This window comes from Cynocephalus volans, chromosome 2 (assembly GCF_027409185.1).
Source record: "Cynocephalus volans isolate mCynVol1 chromosome 2, mCynVol1.pri, whole genome shotgun sequence".
Lineage (NCBI taxonomy): Eukaryota > Metazoa > Chordata > Mammalia > Dermoptera > Cynocephalidae > Cynocephalus > Cynocephalus volans.
In genome coordinates, this window is record NC_084461.1 from 11,831,496 (window position 1) to 11,859,133 (window position 27,638).

The window sequence follows — 27,638 nt, forward strand, 5'->3', positions numbered from 1 at the left end:
TTTCAGGGGAATTGTGAGTTTATATAAGAAAACCCCTTGACATAGTTTAGTTTCTTCATTTAACTACATTTCAAGCTTCTTGCTCCATGAATTTCAGTTATCAATTAATCCTTCTTTTAGCTTGCTAAATTCCATAGTGATTCAATTCCACCAGGTGTTGTACAATAGAGACCCATAAACTCAGCAACTCTGCAAGCAGAAGACAGAGTTAGCAAATCAGATAAGCAAGATACTTATTAAATAATGCTCTTTTAACATAGCTAGCCTGGCCAGTTAGCTCAGTTGGTTAGAGCACAACGTTGTAACACCAAAGTAAAAGGTTCGAATCCCCATGCTAGCCAGCCAACAAAATGAAAACAAACAAACAAAAAAAGCGTAGCATATTATTGTTATTATATTGCTACTATAAATAAACATATAAAGGTATTTTAAATTTTATTGGAATGCACAATGATTATAGATAATCTCAAATTTCATAATTCAAATATTATTTTACAGGCACCATATTTTGAGTATATTAAATTTAAAAAATGGAAGTAATGAACAAAACTTAGTTTTTTGTTAGTAGAACTTTAATACCTTGTGAGTTGTTATTTTCATTTCCTTTCCTATTCATTTAATTTTTTGATAAACCAAGTTTTCTATAAAAGAATAAATAATAATGTCAAGTGAATATTAAGAAATTAAATTTGAAAATGCTTATTTTTTCTTAAAGGACTCTCATAACCTGTTCTAGTTGTTGTACTCTAAGTATAAGGAATTTCCTAAAAACTAACAGTTAATTACAATAGGTCAAGTCAGTTTCTATGTACATTAAAACTTATTTGTGTTAAATAAATGCATATCATTACTAGCCACTTTTATTTTAATAAATTAAAAAACCTCACAAAGTAGCAAAGGCCAACTAGTTTTGAGAAGCACAAAGCTACTCAATCCACTATATATTGGATAAGCTGGAAATAATTTATTATTTATTAAAATGTGAGAAATCAAATGTTCCCATTCATCAAACACAAGAAAAGGCTAATTGTTCTTTGGCCATCACCCTGATTCCTGAACAAGGTGCTGCAGTACCAGTATTAAACCTGTCCTGGTTAATCACCCAGAGCTTCTTGTCAATGTCCCTGCCACCTGAAAGTCACAAGGTCAGTGCCAGCCTCCCTCAGTGAGCACACTTCTGGAAATGAGCCAATCAGGAAGATTCTTACCCCACTCCGTTGCTTCCTCAGTTGGAAGTCAGCCAATTTACAAACACTGTGAAGTTCACCGATTCCTGAATTCAGTGCTTCTCCAAATCCCATAAGTGCAGCTGTTGCCTTGTTCTGAGAGTCTGTTTTGCAAGCTCTGCTCTTCCTTGTTTAGCAAATAATAAATTCAGCTTTTCATTCGTTTGTTTCAAGTGAGTGATGGGCCCTTCCTTTGACACTCTAAGTGTAACTTTATTTCTTAAATAAAAGCCAACATTAAAAAGGTATTTGTTTTTCATCAAAGAAATGTTCCTATCTTAGCAAAAAGGAAAGAGAAACTGTAAGTATTTATGAAAAAAAGTTACAAAAAGTGAAAGGGAATTCAGTGTGGAGTTATTTTAGATTACTATAAAATGTAGAATATGCATAAAGTATTGAATTTTCCTTAAATATTCTGTTTCGCAAGTAAAAGCATTTGAACTGATAGGTTCTTAAAAAGTAATAACTAGAATACCTCCCATATACACTGAAGAAACAATAAATCCAAGTGTTTTCACAGGGCATTTCTACCAAGTCTTTAAAAACAGGTACTCATAATGCTACTTAAATTGTGCAGAGAATACAGAAACATTGAACCTCTTCACACAATTTTAACGTATATGTGAAACTAATAGCAAAGTCTGTAAAGATTAAGAAAAAAATTTAAAAATGAGGAAAGAGAACTAGAAAGATGGAAGAAAAGAAATAAAGGAATAGAATGAAAGAATAAAATGAAAGTAAAAAGGAGAGAGAAAACTAGTAACATAAACATTAACACATAATCCTAAGAAAATAACAGAAAACAGCATTTATAGAACTTCCAATACTGACACATAATTTACAGGCAAAATATCTTGGAGAAATACAAGGATTATTCAATATTAAGAAATATATTAATTTGTTCAACATATTGATTAAATAAAAATAAAGAAATCACTACCACATGGATAGCAAAATGGTCTTAGACAAAATTCAACATCCATTTCCTACAAAATTTAATAAAATAAGAATAAAAATAAAATTTCCAAATGTGAGAAAATATGTTTTCAGCCAAAAAGAAAAACATCCTCATATTACATAAAAAAATTTTAGAGACAATTTTCCTAAAGCCAGGAACAAGAGAAGATGTTCCATTGTTTCCATATGATATGAAATAGAAAGTGTTTGCCAACAAAATTCAATAACATAAAACAATAGAAATATAGCAATTATGAAAAAGTAATTTAATCTGTAGTTGATTTCATAATACACCTGGAAAGTTCAAGATAGACAAGGCTAAATTATTATTATCAATAGGAAGATTCTGCAAGTTAGCAGGGTATAAATTAATGTATAAAAATGAATTGCCTTCTGTTTTAGTCAGCTAGAGCTGACATAACAGAATGCCATAGACTGGCTTCAACAACACAAATTTATTTTCTCACAGTTCTGGAGCTTAAATGTCCAAGACCAAGGTACCATCATGGTTGGTTTCTTGCAAGTACTCTCTTCCTAACTTGTAGATGGCCATCTCTTGCTTTGTTCTCGCATGAGGGGGAGGGGGGCAGAGAGAGAGAGAGAGAACTTGGGTGTCTCTTTCTCTTCTCATAAGGACACACCAGTTCAATCAGACTCGGGCCCCACTCTTATGACCTCACTTAATCTTTATTATCTCCCAATAGGCCGTATCTCCAAAAACAAAAAAATAGAGGATTAAGGCTTTAACATATAAATTTCAGGGAGACACAATTCAGTCCATAACACATTCATATATGCTGTATTCCTAGTCCATTTCTGTATCTTATAACAGAATACCAGAAACTGGGTAATTTATAAAGGAAAAAAATATATTTCTTACAGTTTGGGTGCAGGAAAGTCCCAGGTCAAGGGAACACATCTGGTGAGATCCTTTTTAGTGGGAATACTCTACAGGGTCCCCTGTCAACCAGGGTGTCTCATGGCACGAATGGGCTGAACAAGAGAGCTAACCTGCTCATTTGCTCTCTTTACAAAGCCATCAGAACCATGTCCATTACTCCTGAACGGATTGATGCATTCATGAGAGTACTGTCCTCACAATCTAATCACCTCTTAATGGCTCCACCTTTCAATTACCATAACTGCCTTACCCACCTTCTTAACACTGTTCCAATACAGATCAAGTTTCCAATACGCAAACATTGGTGGGATGCTTTTGACACACACTATATGCCAAAAATAACCAGGTGGTGATGTTGTGGAAAAAATAACACTCTCATAGGTTATTGATGAAGGATAAGAAAGGAAAAATCTATGAAAGGGAATTTGGCAGTATTTAACAAAATTATATACACTACTCTTTGACCCAAAGAAAGCAGTTCTAGGAACAAACAATGTAGACTCATTTTCACAAATACATGACAGCATATAAAATGAGTTATTCAGTGCAGTATGATTTGTAGTAGCAAAAGATTGGAAACCACCACATGTCTTTCGGTAGGGAACACATGGACTGATTATGAAACTACAAGAAAGTTAAGGAAAATCTCTATGAACTGATATCTAGACATTGCCAATTATCATTAAGTGGGGAGAAAAAGTTGCAGAAGAGTATACATAGAATGCTACATCTTGAGTATGAAAAATCATAAAATAGAAATGTGTGTATTAAATAGTTTTTACATAAAGAAGCACAGTAAGAGATAAACTAAAATCAGTACAGATTGTCCCTCAATGAAAGTGAATGGAAGTAAGTTTAGGCTTTTGAACCATGTGAATACCTTGCATAGTCAAGCCAAAATTATATTGAAGAAGGGAAAAACAAATACTAAGATTGATTACAAAGAGAAAAATAATAGTCTATCAGGTTGATGACAAGATCATTGTATTAGTCTGTTTTGTGTTGCTATAGCAGAATACCTGAGACTGGGTAGTTTATAAAGAAAAGAAGTTTATTTGGCTCAAGATTGTGGGACAGCTGCACCTGGTGTAGGCCTCAGGCTGCTTCTACTCATGGCAGAAAGCAGCAGGCAGCTGATGGCTACAAGGAGATCATGTGGCGAGAGGAAGCAAGAGAGGCGGGGGGGATGTGTCAGGGTCTTTTTAAACAACCAGCCCTCATGGGAACAAATAAAGCAAGAACTCACTCAGTAACCCACCCCCCAAGGAAAGCATTAATTCTTTCATGAGTGATTAGCCCCGATGGCTCAGACAGCTCCCAACACTGCCACATTGGGATCAGATTTCCACATGAGTTTTGGGGTGACAACACATCCAAACTCTATCATTCCACCCCCTGGCCCCCCAAAATTCATGTCACTCTCATATACAAAATACAATTATTCTATCCCAACAGCCCCAAAAGTCTTAGCTTGTTCCAGCACCAACTTAAAAGTCCAAAGTCTCATCTGAGACCAAAGGCAAAACTCCTTCCACCTGTGAACCTGTAAAAATCAAAAACAAATTTATCTTCTCCCAAGATATAAGGGTGAAACAGACATTGGGTACACATTCCCATTACAAAAGGGAGGAATAGACCAGAAGAAAGGAGAAACAGGCTTCAAGCAAGTTTAAAACTCAGCAGGACAGACATTAAATCTTAAAGGTCCAAAATAATCTTCCTTGACTCCAAGTCCCTCATCCTGGGCACAATGGAGGCATCTAGGCCCCCAAAGCCTCAGGCAGCTCCACCCCCACAGCTCTGCTGGGCACAGTTCACTGGGCTGCACTGGTACCTGTGGCTTTTGCAGGCCAGTGTTGCACATTGCCAGTGGCCCTATAGTTCCAGGCTCCTGGTAGCAGCCCTGCTGCCTTGGCTATCCTAGACATTTCCCCTGTGGGGGCTCTGACCTCACTTTTCTGCTTGTCATTGCTCTAGTAGATGGCCTCTGTGGCAACTTTGCCCCATGGAAGGTCTCTGCCTGGGCTCCCAGGCTTTGCCATACATCCTCTGAAATCTGGCTGGAGGCTGCTCCACTGCTCTCATGTTGTGACAGCCAGCAGACTTAACACGACATGGACACCACTGAGGTTTCTGACTTGTGCTCTCCAGAGCTGCTGTATGAACCACACTTGGGGCCACCTGAGGCAGGGCTCCTCCTGACAGAGTGGCTGGGATGCAGGGAGCAGGTTTCCGAGGGCAGTTGTGCTCCAGGTCTCTCTTTAAGAACAACTTGGTCCCCCTAGGCCTCTGGGTCTGTGATGGGAAAGGTGCCCTTCCAGACTTCTGAAATGCCTTCAGGGACTTTCTCCCATTCTCTTGGCTATTAGCATCTGGCTACCTCATCGCCAAGCTCATGTCTTTAGCAACCAGTCTGTCTGCTGCACGCTTGCATTTTTCTGCTGCTGTCTGCTTCTCTACCACATGGCCAGGCTGCAAACTTTCCGAATATTTACACTCTGCTTCCCTTTTAAATTCCGGCTTTACATTATGCCTTTTCTGCCATAACTCAGCATAGGCTGTTGCGAGTAGCTGTGCAGCTTTCTTAATGCTTTGCTGCTTGGAAATTTCTTCTACCAAATATTCTGGTTCACAACTCTTGTGTTCCACCTTCCACAAAGTTCTAGGGCATGGACAAGATATAGTCAAGTTCCTTGCTATGGTGTAGCAAGAGTGATCTTTTGTCCAATTCTTGATAAATTCCTCATTTCTGTCTGAGACTTCATCATCAGCATGACTTTTATTCACATTTCTATCAGCATTCTGGTCACAACCATTTAACCATTCTCTAAAACATTCCAAACTTTCCCTCATCTTTTTGTCTTCTTCTGAATCCTCCTAATTCCTCCAAACTTTTTGCATTACCCAGTTCTAAAGCCACTTCCACATTTTCAGTTATTTGTATAGCAGCACTCCATTCCTTGGTACCAATTTTCTATGTTAGTCTGTTTTTGTGTTGCTGTAACAGAATACCTGAGACTGCGTAATTTATAAAAAAAAAAAAAGAGGTTTATTTGGCTCATGATTCTGGTACATCTGCATCTGGTATGGGCCTCAGGCTGCTTCTATTCATGGCAGAAATTGAGAGGCAGCCCGGGGTTGTGTACAAGCAGATCACATGGTGAGAGGTGGCAAGAGAGGAAGGAGGTGCCAGGGTCTTTTTAAACAACCAGCTCTCACAGGAACTAGTAAAGTTGAGAACTCACTACCCCCACACCCCAGGAAGAGCATTTATTCTTTCATGAGTGATTAGCTCCCATGACTCAAACAGCTCCCAACAGTGCCACATTAGGGATCAGATTTCCACACGAGTTTTTGGAAGGACATGTCCAAGCTCTATCAATCATTCAGGGAAAATACTTATTTGAGTTAACTTACAAACATAGTACTCTGACTGTATATCCTGAAATATATTCTAAAAAAAAAAAGACCAACAAAGATATGTCAAACTTTATTTATAATGTTTAATTTGTTACTAGTTTTATTTGAAGATTTTCATCATTATAGAATATACATATATCTGTGCATGTACATACATATATACAATATGTTAAATAATGAAAATTAAGCAAATTTGCTGTAATGTTAGGGTATAAATTAAAATAATAATATAAAACTATACTTTTATTTTTTTCTTATGTTTTAATATTGTATTTTAATAATAAAATACTGATATTGTCCTATACTTATAACAAATTAGTAACAAAACATGCAACTACTAAATGGGAAAGTAACCTGGGACACATAAATTAATAATTTGTTTATTTATTTATTTTTTACTATTATTAGCATATTCATTCTTACAAATCATATTTCTTTACGCCCTTTGACTGTTTTAATATGTTTTCTTTCTCTGTCCACTGCTACAACCTAGAAGAAATGGCATTTGAAGAGCAATGAGCTTACCTGAGATCGAGATCTATTTTACTATATGCTAAGTCTTTAGAGCAATGACTTATTTCAGGCCTGTAGCAGGGATATTAATTACAAGATGTTCTTGAGACATTTTATTTTCTATTTTAACAAGAAAGCCTTTCAAAATCCAGTGGAGTTTTTGTCAAAAGAGCCTGGACACAGATTGAAATGATTCCTGTTAGACTAATCTGTTATAATTTGACCTTCACAAACATTATAAAATACCAAATAAACAAAGCCTCATAGCTATATAGTGGTAATAATAAAAGCAAATTATAAAATATCAAAGAATCTTGCATGGCTGGCCAGTTAGCTTAGCTGGTTAGAGTGCAGCCTTATAACACAACACCAAGGTCATGAGTTCTGATCTCCGTACCAGCCAGCCACCAAAAAACAAAACAAAAACAAAGAATCTTGCAGATTTAATAGGTATATTAAAATCTGCCTAAGCTTGTGAAATAATTTTTCACATAATAAGATAATGTGATCAAATGACAAAATGACTTAATAACTTAGCAAGATGAAGAATGAAATTAATGTGTATCACCACATATTATCAATGTATCTGTCTCCTAACTACTTCAGGGATAGAATGTATAGTAAACACGTTTCAGTGATGGAAATCCATTTGATACTAATTGTCATGGATTATTGTATGGTTAACTCTATCCACTGCATATAAAAATGAGAATTTTATCACTATCTTTTGTTTAAGGCCAGGTCATTAGTAAGCATAGCTGTGCTGCTTATTCCTTATAAAGGACTCATTTGAATAAAATCACCTTATCATTTCCTTTGAATTATAAAATAAATAGCTACTGATTCTAGAAAGTTTTTCATTTTTAAAACATGTTTTGGATCAGTAGTAATGTTTTAGAGTTCTTTCTTTGGTGGTGATGATAACAATGAGATCAAAACTTATATAATAAATGTCATGGGCCTCTTTCTCTGAATATTTTATGAGAGTTAAGTGATATAATTGTCACGACAATCTATGGAGTGCTCTGAAAAAAAGTACCACATCTTAGATAATTTTCTTAGTTTTCCATTTAAACATAATAAACATGCATCATCTGAATTAATGAAAGAACAAAGAAGACATGATATTAATAATGATTTTAATCCAGAACATCTTCTGAGAGTGAGCATGAAATTTGAAAGGCCAAGAATAGCTATTTTACATGATACAGTAATCAGAAAAAGTAAAATTTAATTTATATTTTTTAACAAAAAATAACATGACTTCAATGCAGAATTGAGTCTTATTGTTGTCATAAATATGTTTAATTAAAGCTGCACTTAAAAGTTTTATTGTTAGAATTTGAAAATTCAAACCATGAATTTCACAAGAAAAGCAATCATGGTGTGCTAAATTTCAGAGTACAGATAAAGACAATTTGCAATCATTAATTAAAATTAATTAAAAAGAACATTCTAAATCAGTTTTATACAATAAGTATTCATAATAAAATATTTCAACAATATTTATTCAAAGACTGTTTATGTATAATAAACAAATATTTTGAATATCTATATATCTTATAAAAATATTTTATACATTTACCAGATTTTAACAGTCTCTCCTGATTAGTTAAAAAGCAATCAAGCATTTTGAAAATATTCAATACTTAATTCTACTTGCAAAAACTAGTTATAAAAAATACTGATATTGTCCTATACTTATAACAAATTAGTAACAAAACATGCAACTACTAAATGGGAAAGTAACCTGGGACACATAAATTAATAATTCATTTATTTATTTATTTATTTTTACTATTATTAGCATATTCATTCTTACAAATCATATTTCTTTACGCCCTTTGACTGACCTATCACTTCCCAAACCCCTCCCTCCTCACCCCCCCCCCAGTCTCTACTACCCTTAGGTTTATTCTCTACTTCTGAAAGTTCAAGTTATGGTTGTAGTCTTTTCTTTCTTTCTTTTTTTCCTTCATTCCTTCCTTCCTGCCTTCTTCCCCCACCTCCTTCCTTCCTGCCTTCTTCCCCCACCTCCTTCCTTCCTAGCAGCCAGTTATGAGTGACAACGTGTGGTATTTCTGTTTCTTAGTCTGGCTTATTTCACTTAACATAATTTTCTCCAGATTCATCCATGATGCTGCAAATGGCAGAATTTCATTCTTTTTTTATGGCTGAGTAGTATTCCACTGTGTATATACACCACATTTTCTTTATCCAGTTATCCGTCAATGGACACTTGGGTTGGTTCCATATTTTAGCTATTGTAAATAGAGCTGCAATGAACACGGGAGTGCAGGTATCCCTTTGACATGATGATTTCCAGTCCTTTGGATATATACCCAGTAGTGAGATTGCTGGACCATATGCTGGTTCTATCTGTAGTTGTTTGAGAAACCTCCATACTGTTTTACATAATGACTGCACTACTTTACAATCCCACTAACAGTGTAGAAGAGTTCCCTTTTCCTCCCCATCCTCACCAGCATTTGTTATTCTTGGTCTTTTTAATAATGGCCATTCTAACCAGGGTGAAAAAAAATTATTGACAAATCTTCAACAATACCTAAGAAAAATATATTCCTGGTTTCCCTAAAATGGAAAATCCAAAGCTTATGAGATAGTATGTTGGGTTTTGTTTATCTAGAGTTCTTGGAAGGAGCAACATCTGAAATAATATTTTAAAAGTTATTATCGATGTTCAAAAACAACGTTTCACTGATAAATCCTACTGTATTCATGTTTAGAAATGACAGTGTGATGTAAGGTGCAAAGCCTGGATTTCTGGCCACATTTAAAAAATATATATATATAGAATGTCATATTTTTCCTCTAGGTTGCTCTACTAATCAGTATATAAAAGATATAAATCAATTATATCACATTAAATATCTCACTGTTATATTTGATATTTTCTAATCTTCATCAGAGGTCAGAGAGATTTTAATTATATATATGAAAAGTTGGCACTTAAAATTATTTAAAAAACAAAAAGTACCTATAGCTTGATTGGAAGTTTCTTAGTACTAAAAACAGGTTGGAATTTTAGCAAGTCTCCGATATTGATTATTACAGAATAGGGATTAGGAAGTATTTGAATACTTAACAAAAATTAAAACACTAGATTTCTCTTAACATATTACAGTGTAACAGAGATGTAAGCAGTTACTTTACATTACCATGAATAAATATTTGACTAATTTAAACTGGAAAATTAATTTGACAAAAAAAGAAAGCTATTGAACACATAAGACTCACTGAATAAAGAAACCTGTGAAAGAGAAGATAAAATAGAAAATAAGAATTATGCCATTCTGTCACTCTAAAATGAACAATTTGCAAGACAAAACTCTTAGCTAGTGGAATATCTATATGAACTAATATTTACTCTTTGATAACAAAAGTGACAAATAGAGTAAACTATGTTCCTTCAATTTTATTAAATCCTGGAACTTGGCCACATATTATATGCAGATCTTTGTTGACTGATTATGAAGAGAAATTGATAAAAGTAAAACCACTTTTTAATATGTAATTTACTTGATATTATGATTCAGATTATAAGAGATACTGAATATAAATATTCATTTTAAAATAGTAAGTAGTTTGGGCTAGTATGCATGAAGAGTTAAATTGTTTCTGATATGTGGTTTTAATTTGCATTTCCTGATGACTAGCAATGTTGAGATATCACCTCACTCCAGTTAGACTGTCTGTAATCAAAAAGACGGTGAATAACAAATACTGGAGAGGGTGTGGAGAGAAGAGAACCCTTCTACACTGTTGGTAGGACTGTAAATTAGTACAACCACTATGGAAAACAGTATGGAGGTTTCTCAAACAACTACAGATAGATCTACCATACGATCCAACAATCCCACTTCTGGGTATATACTCAGAGGAATGGAAATCATCCTGTTGAAGGGATACCTGCACTCCCAAGTTCATTGCAGCTCTGTTTACAACAGCCAAGACGTGGAACCAACCTAAATGTCCATCAACGAATGACTGGATAAAGAAACTGTGGTATATATACACCACGGAATACTACTCTGCCATTAAAAAGAATGTAATTCACCCATTTGCAATAACATGGATGAACTTGGAGAAACTTATGTTGATTGAAATAAGCAAAGCACAGAGGGATAAATACCACATATACTCACTCATAAGAGGGAACTAAGAGAGAAAGAAGGAAGGAAAAAAAGACCACAGTAGTGTGTTGGACTTGAAGAGGGAGAGAACATACTTAGGGATACAAAGCAGAGTGGGGAAAAGGGGGAGGGGGAGGCAGGTTTGGGATAATTGGGTGGGGGACCAGGGGTACAATTGCAATTTTTGGTAATGGGCATGCTGACAGTATGGATCTGGCCTTCACATCTAGGGTTTGAGGGGGGACAATCAGCTTTGAATATCATGAATATTCATAACCAATTAAAATTAAATTTATAAATAAATATTTTCTGATATGGAGCACATATAAAGACTTCACTGACTTTTTAAAGTAGTTGTAAGGTATCAAGGCACTACTAACTTTGAAGAGATGACATTAGAAGACAGAAAAAAAAGAGCTGGTATGATTTCCATTTAATAAGAAGCTTAATTATTCCCCTTAGCTTAAGCTTGAGCTAATGGTTATACTACTTTGCATAGCAAATGATGAATTTTGATTTTGACCATACAAATGAATACACTTATATATTAAAGAAAACCAAAACTTATTTTTTCCAAATATTATGTATTCATTATTTTGCATAAACTTTGCACTAATGAAAATGCAAATAAAATATTCACAATACAGGTTATCAATATTATTCTTAGAAAAGTACAGTATGATATACATTATTTGATTTTCAGTGTGACTTTATATACAATACATGCATTTTTAATATTTTATGTTTGATCACACTATACAGACTATGAGTTATTAAGATTTTAAAATGGAAATTTTTTAAAAAATATATCTTAACTGTATATTTTGGTTTATCCTTTAGTTATAATATTCATTTAGTATTTAATAATTTTATTTTTATTGTAAATTGACAATTTATAATTGTATAAACTTATGGGGTACAATGTGATGTTAGATTTGTGAATACAAATGAAATAAATAATAAAGCTAGTTAATATGTCCATCACCTCAAATACTCAAACTTTTTTGTGGTGAGACTATTTGAAATTTACTCTCAACAATTTTGAAATGCATGATAGTCTTATTAACTATATTTACCATTCACCATGCTGTTCGATAGAACTAAAACCAAACCAAACAAAACAAAAACAAAAACCCATGTTTCTCCTGTCTCACTGAGAATTTTTACCCTTTGTTCATCATCTTCCTGATTTTTCTCACCCCTCAGCCTCTGTACTAATTTACATTCCTACCGACAGTGTACAAGGGTAACATTTTCTCCACATTCTCACCAACCTTTGCTATCTTTCGTCTCTTTTGATAATAGCCATTCTAACAGGTGTGAGAATATATATCATTGTGCTTTTAATTTATATTTCATTGCTGGATTGTAGTGTGAGTTTATATTAAATTATTTGTGTATTATATGATAATGCATACACGTTTTAGATTTGTAATATAATATTACATAATACTAATGCATATATGTTTTAGATTTTTAATATTTCATGTTCTGCCATACTATGCAGACAATTTTATATTCTATTTTTTAAAATAATATTTAGGTGCAATGTTTAAGCATTATATTTATAATAATTATTCAATATCTCCTATTTAGGTAAGACTTTGCATTTATGAGATGTATAATACAGAATACAACGGTAAATTTTATAAATAAAACTTTGAATTTATATATTAATGCATATACATACACACATACATATATCAATGACTGGATAAATTCCATCAGAGTACTGTAAAATGAAAAAAATGAAAATTATTTTTTTAAAAAAATTATATTTTAAACCATATATTTTAGTTTATTATTTAGTTATAATATTTATGCATTATTTTAGTTACAATGGATATGCTGGGTTTTGTCAAACTTGATATTATTGACATTTTGGGCTAGATAATTGTTTTTTGTTCTTTGTCATATGTTGATGTTCTGTGCATTGTAAGATAATGAGCAATAATAATAATGCCAATAGCACCTCCTCAGTTGAGACAAACAAAAATGTCTCCAGATATTTTCAAATGTTCCCTGTTAAGCAAAATCTTCCCCAATTGAGAAATATGTTAAGAATATATCATCTTTCAAATAGCATTTAGGCTTGTCTTATGGCATATAGTATTTATAGATATACTTCTATTTGTAGCATTGACTTTCAATATTAATACAAAGAGATATGCATCACTGTCAGATATGCCTTTAAAATTAGAACATAATGGGAGAATACATATGAATACATTTTCTGTAATTTTTAACAAATATTTATTGGACATCTTTAGTCAGTTATGGCCATCATAATGTACAACAAACAATTCTAAAATCTGCAGAAATATGTTTCTCTCTCATTGGTTTAATGGGTGTTTTGCTCATCTTGGTTGGCCCTCGCCCAGGTTTGATGGGTTAAGTCTGTTGGTCAGGTTTGGATCTTTCATGTGCCCATAGTAGGACTAGCAGCTACCCATGGTCAGATTTTCTCATGGTAATTGAAGAAGCAGAGAAAGGGAAGCCAAATCATGTCAGCGTATTTAAAGCCTCTGTTCATGTCACAGCAGTTAAATTACAATTTCCAAAAGAAGTTACACGGTCAAACACAAAATGAATGAGGAAGCGATATATAGTCTGTATTCTCAGGTGGGATGACAGAAAAGTCATTTGGCAAAGGACATAGATGTGAAACTCAAAGGAGGGTTGCTTTGGAAAAGATTTTGGTAGTTTCTCAAAAAATTGCCCGTAGAGTTACAATAAGACCCAGCAGTTCTACTCCTAGGCATATAACTACGAAAAATGAGAATATGTCTGCGCAAAAATGTGAATGCAAATGTTCATAGCAGGTTTATTCATAACAGCCCAAACTCCAGTGTCAACCTGCTGATAAATCGATAAACAAAATTTGTATATCTTTGTAACTGAACTTCATTCAGCAATATAAAGAAATCGAATACTGATACAGACATAGTATTGATACATACTACACCACGGATGACCGACCCTTGAAAACATTTTAAGTAAAAGAATCCAGTCATAAATGACCACATATTGTGTAATTACTTTATCATGAAATGTTCTGAATAGGCAAATTTATAGAGACAGAAAGTACATAGGTAGTTTCTTACAGCTGGGCAAAGTATAAGACAGAAATGGAGATTAACTGCCAATATGTATGGGGCTTCTTTTAGTGAGGACAAAAATGTCCTGATGTTAGATTGTGGTAGTGGTTATTTAACCTGGTGAAAAAACTGAAAACATTGAATTGCACATATTAAATAGGTGAATTTCACCATAGGTGAATTATATCTCAATAAAACTATATGTTTTAAATAAAACTCTACGGAGGAAATGAAGAATCAATACGAAAAGTTTAATTTCCCCAGAGTCTGCTAATTGGTCTTACTTACCCTCTTCCTCAGTACAAAATATACTTACCTGCTTTGTAACACACTCTGAAATTTCATCCAATTGCAGCATTGGGCTCGAATTTTAGGATTTTATCACTTAAAAAAAAAAAAATCTGAATATGGCTTCACTTGATCCAGAGACTTAGGAAAAAAAAAAAAAAAAGTAATATATCACCCCCCCCCCCAACAAGCTACTATATTGTAGTAATGACAGAATGACTGAAATAAATGCTTCCATTAAACAAAAGCTAGAATCAGAGAAAGTCAATGCTCCTTAGTAATTCTGAAATTCTTCTGGGCAAATGCTGACAGTTTTGTCTTTCTGGGGTGTAGGAGGAAATCTACCAGGAGCTAGAGAATGCCTCTGGATTATTGCCCAGTGTACATATTTCTCTGGAATAGCTCCCCAGTTCACTGGTGTCCATGGCTCCTGGCTACATGACTGGATGTCCCTGCTTTTCTATCAATCTCCCTGTCTACACAATAAGAGGAGATGTTAAAATATATCATCTTTGACAGCTAAGCAGTTTTCTCGACCAGATTCCTGCCTAAGTATTCTGGAGCTTGTGTGTCCTTGTAATTCTGAGAAGATTCATGGACTCATAATCCACGCTACAGGAATATTTGGCAGTACAACTCTATCAAAACTAGTCAGATTTATTTTGGAGATACACAGCTCTCTGTAGCCTTTTATGAGACCACAGCCATAGTCTCCTTTTTATGAGCCTTTTTGTCCAACTAAAGGTATTTCTTAGGCACTATCTTCATTTTTCTCTTCAGTGTTAACTAATGTGAAAATCACACTCTTGATTTGTTCTTTATTCTGAGGCTCCATCTTAATAGCTCTGCCCTTGACTTTTTGTCTTCTTCTTAATGCTGAGTTTTAGTGGTTCCTTCAGAACATTCAAGTTTTTATACCCTACTAGTCCTGGAATTCTTAGCTACTCTATGTTTTCTCTCAGTTCTTCTTGTAAAGTAGCAAGTTCTTTTCTGAGCCCATTTCTTTATTGCATTATCTCATCACAACCACTCATAACAATGACCTAAAGTTTTCAACATACTGTGTTGAACTCACCCCCTTTCCCCACCCAGTGACGCAAGTTCATCACATAAACTCCCTGACTTACAAATTACCACACATAGGTAATTTCCTCCATAGACAGTCATTATTGTGACTTTTCTAGTAATAATTCCCTTACTTTCTTCCATTTCATGACTTGCAATATTTTTATACTACAGAACATATTATCACAAATTTAGTGATTTAAGATAGCACCCATTTATTATTTCACAGATTTGTTGATCAGAAGGATGGCATGATATGGCTGAATTCCCTGCTCAGAGTATCACAAAGCTGACATCAAGGTGCTGGCCAGGCTGAGTTCCAGTCTGGCTGATCGAGGAAAACATCTGCTTCCACAGTCATATAAGTTGTTGGCTGTATCAAGTTCCTTGCTGCTTGTCAGCCAGAGGTAGGTCTCAGTTTGGACAAGCTGTTTTCAGGTCTTTTCCGGATAACCCCTTCCATCTTGAAGCCAGCAACTGCTTTTACAACCTTTCTCATGCTTCAGGTTTCTCTGACTTCCTCTCCTGCCAGCAGACCTTTAAAAGAAATTGTGCTATTAAAGGGATCGTGACATCAGATAAGGACTTTCAAAAAATCTCCCTATTTTGAGGTCAAATGTGCCCTATAGCATAGCTAATCACAAGACGAATACCCATCATATTCAAAGTCCAGGGCAATAGTTAGGGTGTGTACTCCAAGAGTGGAGGAAAATATTGTGATAATATTTGATCATCTCTTAGAATTCTGCTTACCACTATATGATTCCTCCCTAACTATTGCATACAGTTGCCTGGTTTTGAGTTTTATCTAAATTGTATCAAACTGATTGTATGCTGATGTGCATTAAGTTTTCTACAAACATTATGGTTGCGAGAATTCTCCTTGATATTGGGGTAGCACTAGTTTATTAGCTATCATTGCAGTATAATATTCAATAGTATAAATACAGGCATATCCCATTTGTATTGTGTTTCACATTATTGTGTTCTGCAGATATTGCATTCTTTACAAACTGAAAGTTTGTGGCAACCCTGAGTTGGGCAAGTCTATCAGAGACATTTTTTCCGACAGCATGTGCTCATTTCTTGTCTCTGTGTCCCACTTTTGTAATTCTCACAATATTTCAGACTTTCTCATCATTATTATATCTGTTATGGTGATCTGTGATCAGTGACAATTGATGTGTCTATTTTAATTGCTTTGGAGCACCACAAACTGCGCTCATCTAAAACAGCGAACTTAATTGGTAAATGCTGTGTGTGCTCCGAATGCTGTGCTGACCCCCGGTTCCCCCTTCTCTCTCCTTCTCCTTAGGCCTCCCTATTTCCTGAGACACAACAATGTCAAAATTAGGCCAATTAATAAACCTACAATGGCCCTTAAGTGTTCAAGTGAAAGGAACAATCAAATGTTTCTCACTTTAAATCGAAAGCTAGAAATGATTAAGCTTAGTGAGGAAGGCATGTCGAATGCTGAGATACGCAGAAAGTTAGGCCTCTTTGTCCAAATCATAAGCCAATTTGTAAATGCAGAGGAAAAGTTCTTGAAGGAAATTATAAGTGATACTCCAGCGAACACACAAATGATAAGAAATCAGCTTTATTGCTGATGAGAAAGTTTTAATAGTCTAAATAAAAGATCAAACGAGCCACAACATTCTCTTCAACCCAAGCCTAATCCAGAGCAAGGCCCTAACTCTCTTTAATTCTATGATGACTCAGAAAGGTAAGAAAACTGCAGAAGAAAGGCTTGAAGTTAGCAGAAGTTGGTTCATGAAGTTAAGGTAAGAAGCTGTCTCCATAAAAGTACAAGATGAGGAAGTAAGTGTTGATATAGAAGCTGCAGCAAATTATTCAGAAGATCTAGCTAAGACACATAATTTATGAAGGTGACTACACTAAATAACAGATTTTTAATGTAGACAAAACAGCCTCATATTTGAAGATGCCATATAAGACTTCTGTAGCTAAAGAGGAGAAATCAATGCCTGGCTTCAATGCTTCAAAGACAGACTGACTCTCTTGTTAGGGGCTGTTGCAGCTTGGGACTTTAAGTTGAATCCAATGTTCATTTACCATTTCAAAAATCTTAGGATCCTTAAGAATAATGCTGCATCTACTCTGCTTGTGCTCTATAAATAGAACAAAAAAGACTGGATGACAGAACATTTGCTTATAGCATGGCTTACTGAATATTTTAAGCTCACTACTGAGAACCACTGCTCAGAAAAAGATTTCTATTACAATATTACTGCTCATTGACCTGGTAATCCAAGAGCTCTGATGGAAATGTACAAAAAGATTAATGTTGTTTTTATGTCTACTAATACAATATTCACTCTGTAGCCCATAGATTAAGGAGTACTTTTGATTTTCAAGTCTTGTTACTTAAGGAATATTTTATAAGGCTGTAGCAGCATATATTGTGATTTCTCTGATGACTTGGGGCAAAGTAAATTGGAAAACTTCTGGAAAGAATTCACCATTCTAGATGCATTAAGTACAGTGATTTATAGATGATCAAAATATCAACATTCACAGGAGTTTGGAAGAAATTGATTTCAACCCTCATGGATAACTTTGAAGGGTGCAAGTCTTCATTGGGGGAAGTAATTGCAGAGTTGGTTGAAATAGCAAAAGAACTATAATTAGAAGTGGAGCCTGAAGATGACTAAATTGTGCAATATCGTGATAAAACTTGAACAAAGGAGGAGTTACTTCTTATAGATGAGCAAAGAAAGTGGTTTCTTGAGATAGAATCTACTTCTGATGAAGATGCTGTGAACATTGTTGAAATGACAACAAAGGATTTAGAATATTATATACACTTAGCTGATGAAGCAGTGGCAGGATTTGAGAGGACTGACTATAATTCTGAAAGAAGTTCTACTGTGGGTAAAATACCATCAAACAGCATTGCATGCTACAGAGCAATCTTTTGGGAAAGGAAGAGTCAATCAATGCAGTAAACTTCATTGTTGCATTGTCATTTAAAAACTGTAGCAGCCAACACCCTGATCAGTCAGCAGCCATCAGCATTGACCTTTCACTGCCAAAAGATTACAAATCACTGACAGCTCAGACGATTGTTACTATTTTTTAAGAAAAACAATTTTTAACTAGGGTAGGTACACTTTTTTTAGACATAACATTGCACACTTAAAGACTACAGTATAGTGTAAGCATAACTTTATTACATACTGGGAAACGTAAAAGTAATATGACTTGCTTTATTGAATATTCCAGTTATTGTGGTGGTCTGGAACTAAAACCATGATTATCCCTGAAGTATGCTAGTATATATAATAAACGGATTCATTCTTTCTCCTAAAGATGAGAATCTGTTTTGATACCATGTTGGAGTTATTGCAAATAAAGCTGACATGATCAATTACGCAGATATATCTTTAGATACATGCACCAGATTTCTTTGAGAAAATGCAATTAGAAATGGAGTTTCTGGAAATTATTTAGTCATACCTTCAAATTACTATAACAAAAAGCCATTTTTAAAAGTGTTTTTTAGCAATTTATAATCCAAAAATAATTTGTGAATGTCTCCTTGTTTACAACTCTGCCAACACTTGGTTGTGGTGCTCACTTAAAAATAAACGTTTTTGCCAACTGGTTGAGTATGTAAATGTATCTCATTATGGTTTTAATTTGCTCATCCATAATTAATAATGAGATTTTAAAATAGCTTTCATACATTTATTGGATATCTGACTTTACTCATTTTGAAGTTCTTGTTTAAATATTTTGCCTATCTTCTAGGCAAAGACTTTATGAATGAGACCCCAAAAGCACAGGCAACAAAAGAAAAAAAAAATAAACAGATGAGATTACATCAAAATAAAACCTTCTGCACAGCAAAGGAATCAATTAACCGAGTGAAAAGACAACCTGCAGAATGGGAGGAAATATTTGCAAACTATGCATCTGACAAGGTATTAATATCCAAAATATACAAGTAACGCAACAACTTTAACAGTAAAAAAATAAAGTCATCTGATTAAAAAATGGGCAAAGGAGCTGAATAAGCTTTTCCCAAAGGAAGATATACAAATGGCCAACAGACACAAGAAAAAATGCTCAACATCACTCAGCATCAGGGAAGTGGAAATCAAAACCACATTGAGGTATCTTCTTATGACAGTTAGACTGTTATTATAAAAAAGACAGAATAGCAATTGCTGGTGAGGATGCAGAGAAAGAGGAACCCTCCTACATTGTTGGTGAGACTGTAAATTAATGCAGTCATGGAAAACAGTATGGAAGTTCCTAAACAGCTTTGGATAGAGCTGCCATACGATCCAAAGGAATGGAAATCATCTTGTCAAAGGGTGACCTGAACTCCTATGTTGATCACTGTAGAATTGTTATCACTATAGATAACTACCAAAAACTTAAAGAGTACATATTGCACAGCGTAATTTATACTGTTCTGCTATTTTGTATGGGTATATAATAAAATTACTATTTAGGCCCCACTAATCCAAGGTTTAGTATCAACTGGATTAGGCTAAAGGATGCTCAGATAGCTGGTAAAACATTATTCCTAGATGTGTTTATAAGGGTGTTTCCAGAAGAGAGTTAAATTTGAATCAGTAGACTGAGTAAAAAAAAATCCCCCTCACCAATGTAGGCAGGTATCTTCCAATCCTGGATAGAACAAAAAGGTGGAGGAAGGATGAATTATCTCTGCTTGAACTAGAGCATCCATATTCTCCTGTCCTCAGACGTCAGAGCTTCTGGTTCTCTGGCTGTCGGACTGCTGCACTTACACCAGTGGTCCCCCAGGCCTCTAGCTTTAACATGAACTCACACCACTGACTTTCCTTGTTCTCAGGTCTTAGGACTTGAGCTGAATTACACCACCAGCTTTCTTAGTTCCCCAGCTTGCAATCTGCAGGTGGTGAGTTTTCTCCATCTCCACAATCATGTGAGCCAATTCCCATAATACATTTTCACTTACATACATCTATATGTATCCTATTCATTCTTTTTCTCTGTAGAACCCTGACTAATATGAGAGTACTTCAAAAAGTTTGTGGAAAAATTAAATTCAAAGAGAATACGAATCTTTCCATGAACTTTGTGAAGATCCTTCATACATATTGTAAGGCAGATAACAACAAAACAAAAGAAACTACTACAATTATTGTGTCAGTGATGGTTTTGACAAGCCATTGATTGGTAAGTCTCTTCTGTTGAATCTTCTCTCTTCCCAGATGTGTCATAGAATATGACAGCCTCTTGCCAAACTGCCATATGACATCTCTACTAAGTTGCTTTTGATAGGAAAATGTCAGTTCCTTAGATGTTTATGAACAAACTGACTAGGGTCATTCTAAAATACATTTTTAAAAATCTAAATTAAACATGTTTTTAATGATACAATTATTTTTCAAGTCCTTTCTTATTTTACTATTTTCCTTTTATCCAAAGGTAGATACCAGGAACCATATTTTTTTTAATATTGGTGATTCGCTAAATGTAGATGACCAATTATTTCCAGCTATTTGTTGATTCATTATTCTTTTTCATATACAACTTACCTATATGAGGCTTTTTATCCTTTCATACACTATTTTTTTTTTCTTTTATAGTAGAAGATATCAACTACAGTTGAAACTACATTATATTTAATTTACAGATACATTTGGGGCAGAGTATAAAGTTTTCCCAGAATTGGCTACAGTTGATTGTAGCTCTGCATGTCTAGATCTTAACGTTGGTCCCTCAATAAAATTTAATTTTTCTTTTAAGGATTGGTATTTGTTAGATTTATTTTAGAAATATTTTATAATTGTTACTACTATTAAGGATGCTTTATGTTCTCTATTGTCCAGTTTGACATTGCTGGTGTAGAGAATCGCTTTTATACATCTTCTTATTTCAATGTTTTTACTAGTTCTTAGAAGGTACATTTTGATTGTTTTAGATTTTCTACATAGAAGATCATCTTATCTGAAAACAGTATTTTTATCTGTGTCCTAAAATATTCAGCATGTCTACTTGATTTTTTTTTTAATATCATTCTGTATATTTCTAACTATTTGACCATTTTATCTAGTTTCCTGAGTTAAATTTTATTTTTTATTATTTAACTTCTAATCTTAATAAATTTTTGCTTTTTGTATATACTTTGTTATTAGTCTTTTTCCTTTTCTCTTACACTCTTTCACCATTCTTCAATATTAACATAAATTTACATAATTTTTTTTTTCCAATTGAGGTTTTGAAGAAGTGCCATAGCAATTTATGCAATGGACTAAGGATCTATCATATCTGAGTCTCTGGACGTTGTGCTGAGAGTTCCATCCCTTAGATTATAATACATTTAGCAGAATGCAACTCTGCCCCTATCTACAACTGATGGCACACATGGGAAATTAATGGTGAAAGTGTGGTGCTAGAGACAAGCTGTGGAATAATGATTTGTAATTCGTTTGCAAAACACCAGATCGTCTTGCTCTTCCCCTCATTTGACTCTGCTATTACATACGTCTAATATATAGCTGTACAGCATATGGTCTGCTGTACACAGATCCACGTAGTGTTAAAGAAATGCTCATATAAGAAATATGTGGTGCTTAATTTGCAGTGTTATGTGCCAGTCAAAGTGTTGCTGACTCTTTGGCTGATGTTATTCTTTAGAACTTAAAAATTATGGTGCCATAGTTAACACTGAACTTGAAATATATGATACAGCTATATCATATATAGAAACTTTATATGATAAATTTCATCGTAAATTTTTCACACATTTGTAGAAATAATGTTTAACTTGCCCAATAATATTTGTCACATACCCTAAGCACTTTTAACTTTGTCTATATATTGGGGTTCATTCTTGTGTACTAAAGATTATGAAGGACACATAAAGACAATATTACTTCCCGGTCATCTACAGATTTCCAGCTGAAGCTGATTCTTTCTCTGAGGCAATTTTCTTGCATTCAAATTTAGTGTATTATATTTTTGTGTCCTCTTTCTTTTAGTATTTGCTGCTCCTGCTGCTTTTTTCTATCTCTGTGTTTGTGTGTACATATTCAGTACTCTATCTGGATTTTTTTCCTCCTTGAGTATATTTGTTATTTAAATGCCACTTTTCCCTGATGGCTGCTATCTCACTTTACTTCTGACAGCTGGAGCTGTGCCTTTAGGTTATACGCTCTGGACCTCAGTGCAGATTTCTCCTGGGTGACTCTGCCTGTTTGTGATTTCCCACATGGTTTACATCCTGCTTGGCTGCTGCGAAGTTCTGCCTTCTGCTTGTTTGTTTTTAGGCTTATTGGATTTTACTCATAAATGCGGTTTCTTTTTCTTTTCAAAGGGAATTCATGACTTTTTTTCCCCTTTTATATTGTTACTGTCTTTGTACCTGCAGACAATCATTTCATAATTTCTGATGTTCATTTACAAAGGTTTTCAATACCAAGTCTGAGCTTCCATGTGTTTCAATTTTTGGTTTTATATTATTTTATATTATATTTGCCTCCTTTAGAACAAGTTATATTATACAGATAATAGTGTGGTATACTGAAAATCACTATAGTGAATGAAGGATAAAAGCAAATATGTGGCAAAATGATCATTGCCCAATTGATAATTATGAAAAGATCAACATTATTTCATGTAAAAATTATCATTTTATTTATTAAACCTTCTTTTTAAAAGAGACTCAATAAATTATTTTTATTCAGCATTATTTTTATCATGATCATTTTTACATAGTTAAAAATCAAGAAATTTTACAAGTTTATCATTAAAAACTGCAACGCTATCCCTTATCATCCAAAGTATCAGAGGTTATGTTGTAAAAAAAAAAACATATTTATATCATATTTATATTTATATAAATAAAATACATTAAAATATATAAACATATATTATATAAAATTTGAATATATGTATAAAATCACATTTTCTAAATAGCATGCATATGCCAATATTTCTATATGTTTTCAAATTTACACAGTATTTATTGACTAAAGAACATTGGGATTTAGATCTTATACACAAATCTCTGTGACATATGCTCCACTTTCTTAAGTTAATTATATACTATAAAATTTCCTTTTTCTTTTTTTATGCATAATATGTAGATACATAAATGGGGATAGAGATAGAGATATATAGTTAGCTACACTATTGTTAAATGTTTGAATGTTTGCAATTGTATAAACTGTATTTTCATTAAAACCATGTAGTGTTTCTTACCTATATTTCTTTTCCTCTATAATGTTTGGTCTTTTTTCTCCACTTAATCATTGCCTAATATTTATTTTATTTGGTTAGTTTCATATATGGCTTTCACTACGTGACAACCAAAATCTCTAAGTAAAGTCTAAAACACCTTTCAATATTGTTTTACATCTCTATGCATCTGATACAATTGGCCTAAGGGTTTTCAAATTTATAGCTCCATTGGTATTTTTTAATGTTGTAATAGATGTTTCTTGAAGATAGTTAGCTATATTTAAGGAATTTAATTTTTATATAAACATGAAAATTGTTGATTTAAAAAGATGATGTCAATTTTGTTGAATCAACTAGTTACCCTTAACTTGAAGCTGTGACTTAGTTGTAGGTTTACCTACTTTGTTATTTCTAGATAGAAGAATAAAGATCCAAACTTGACACCATCTACTCTTTGTTGGAAGACAGATACATCGGGGGAATGTCACATCCAAACCTCTTCTCCTAAGCCAAAACATTTCTAATTTTGGAACATTCCAACATTTTTTATCATCCTAATACCTCCTGAAATATCCTAGGCTTTCAATTAATAGATAGAAAAGTACAATTTTTAAAATTTTATATAACTGCATTTAATATAATTTTAGTACAAGAAAATATTACTTTAAATGATTCATTATTCATCAGTATTCTTGTATACCTGCATTTCATTAGGCCTCATTTTACCCCAAAATAAATTGTGATTGAGACATAACTTACTTTATGTTTTATAAATAATGATCCATGACTATGTAACTTGAATAAAAGTTTTTTTGAATTTTATGCCAATGTATTTAGAATATAAGATCCACCAATTTTTTTTCTTTCTTTCTTTCTTTTTGTTTTTCATCGATTATGAGGTCCTAAAATTTTGGAGAGTCTAGTTTTAAACTTCTTTTCAGTACTAAGGTTCAGGATCTGGAGTTTGAGTTTTAGTCTGTGTCTACTTACTAGAATAAAATGAAAATTTCAAGTGACATTAATTGTACCAATTCTTCCACAGGTTTCCATTATATCAACAGTTTCCCTATGACTCTTTCTATATAGATGAGTAAAATGTGCTCTACCATTTTAATTCTTGATCCCTAAGTCATTGCTCTTGATGGCCATGCGGAGGAACATATTTTATTTATCAATATTTCAGTTGATGAAAAACCCCAAGAAGTGTTAGTATACATATATATATGTGCATATACAAGTATATTTAGGGAGAGAATTATTTTAAGGAATCAGCTCACACAGTTGTGAAGGTGCAAGTCCAAAATCTGCAAAATGGGCCAGCAGGCTGCAGACCAGGGAAGATTTGCAGTCCAAATTGAAAAGCCGCCTGCTCTCTCTAGTTAATTATGATTTTAAACATTTTTTATTAAACTTTTACCATACCCTCTATGTTTCTAAGTAAATTTATCTCAAATTAAAATTATTCACAAACATAACTGGTTCTAAAACCTTTTACTTACCTCAATTATAAATATATCAATAAAGATATCTGAATTCAGAAATGAGCCTATGAAAATATATTGGTTATGAAGATGTTTTGTTTTGAATTTTCAAGCAAAGTCTTGATGATGGGCATTAAGAATTAGAAATACAGTATTTATGTATTAACAAGATAACTTTAATTTCCCATCATTGACTCCACTAGCAGTTATGTTAAATAGTAGGTACTTTTACTACAATGGTGAAATATCCAGATTTTATAGAGCCTCATATGCTTTGAAATTCTGAAAGGATATCAGTGTTCATTCACATCTTACTTGTTTTCTAATATAAAAATATATTCTTTATTCCCCTTATCATTCATTGATTACATATTAATTGATTACTTGTCATTAACTAACTAAAGTTCAGTATATACCTCTAGGTCCCAAGTTTTTAACTGCGAGTGCTTTAGGAATCTCTATATGGGAATCAAACGGTTTTTGATCTCCTGAAACTATAAATTATTTCATGTCTTTATTTCTGAGCAGAAACAGGGCTTTCATCAAATTCTCACAGGTGTCTCTACAAAAAAATAAAGGAAGGAGAGTAAGGTAGGGAAAGAGAGAGACACAGCAAGGGAGAAAGAGAAAAATCACTATATAATGTTCGTATTTTTAAAGAAATACTTCTTTTTCTACATAAAATTAAGCTTATTTATTTTAACTGCATTTTTTCCTCACTGTCGCCTCATCAATTTGTGAAGAAGACAGAGCTACTTCTCGCAATTTCCATAGTTAAATCTTGACAGTAATCTGGGGAAATTTCTTATCTTCAACTACTAATGTATTTTCCTTCTGAATAAAACCATTCAACAAAGAGAGTGCCAGGAATAGAAAAGTCATTACAGAGCCCAGCTCACCATGATTTGCACTGGCCTAGACGGGAGTATGTAATTTAGCATTGTGTTTGGAAATGTTGTAAAATAGAATTTTTGCACATTTGTTTTGTTTGATGAACTTCGTGTCTTTAAAGGCTTGTTGTTTGTATAAATGCCATAGAACAGAAGAGAAATCTATTATTTAGGTAGATAATTAATGAATAATATCACTTGTACATTAACTGTTTTTCCCAAAGCTTCAAATTTGTGTCGTAGCTACCCATAAAGAACATTAGTAAAATGAAGGAGAAACTGAGAAATGAAACCTTGCACAATTTTAACTACATAGCGAATAAAGATGGTTTTTTTCATTAATTGATGTTAACTCATTAACATATTCAGCTTCCCCATTTTGAAATGGGCAAGAGTTGTACCCTTCTCATTTAAGACTTTCCCTTTTATAAAGTGATTCATTATATGCCACAACGTTAATGGATAGATTTTTATCTATAGTACATTTTGATCTTTTAAAAAGTTTCCTAAATATTTGATATTTTTGTAACATAGAAACCTTGACTTATTCAATGAGCTATGCTGTAAATGGGAGCAACATATGGGCAAAATAAATGACTATGTTAATTTGAATAACTATTTTATGCTGATCTCAAAATTAGTAATACCACTTAAGACTAATAGTAGAGCAATCTATGTGCAGTCTCTACTTACACAGGGCTTTGTGGTTTTCCAAAATTGTTTTATATGTTATTTCATTTGGTTCTCAAATACCTAGAAATACTGTATTGCAGTAACGCTTGTTATTTAAGAGATGTCTGTGTTATCAAAGATATTATACATTCGTTGATAAAAAAAACAGTGTTTTCTGTATTTTTATGGCCACTTATATGTTGCTAAGCAGGTATTGTATTCATTAATTTTTGGTACTTTCCAATTTATTTATAATTACTTGCTCGTAAAAGGAAAAGAAAGAAGATGCACAAGAAATATGTTACGTTCAACATTTTAATATGAGTTTTAAATATTTTCAAGCTCAAATGAGTTTAGAAGGTGTCACTAAGCTCATGAAAGTGTTTATCCCAACAATATCACTGATATTTCTGTAGTTCTGTGCTACAATATTTGCAGAAATAAATTCAGAATTTTTTATTTCCGTGAAAAAAAAATGGGCCAAATGTGTTTGGAAACTAGTGAAACTTTGCTTAAGAGTAGATATGCTAAAAACTTGTGATCTCTTTCATTGCACATACACAGGGATTGGAGAGAAGTCAAGCAACCACAAGTCAAGTAACCAGCAATCATAACATTTAAATGTAAAAGTTACATTTAAATGTAAAATTTCTTATCAAGGTTTTCATTAATTTTTAATTTATTTGTGGGCAGAGGACAAGCAGTATCAGGTGAACTGGCAAGAAAAGTTACTGTATAGATGGTCTTTCAACTAAGAATCAAAGGGCA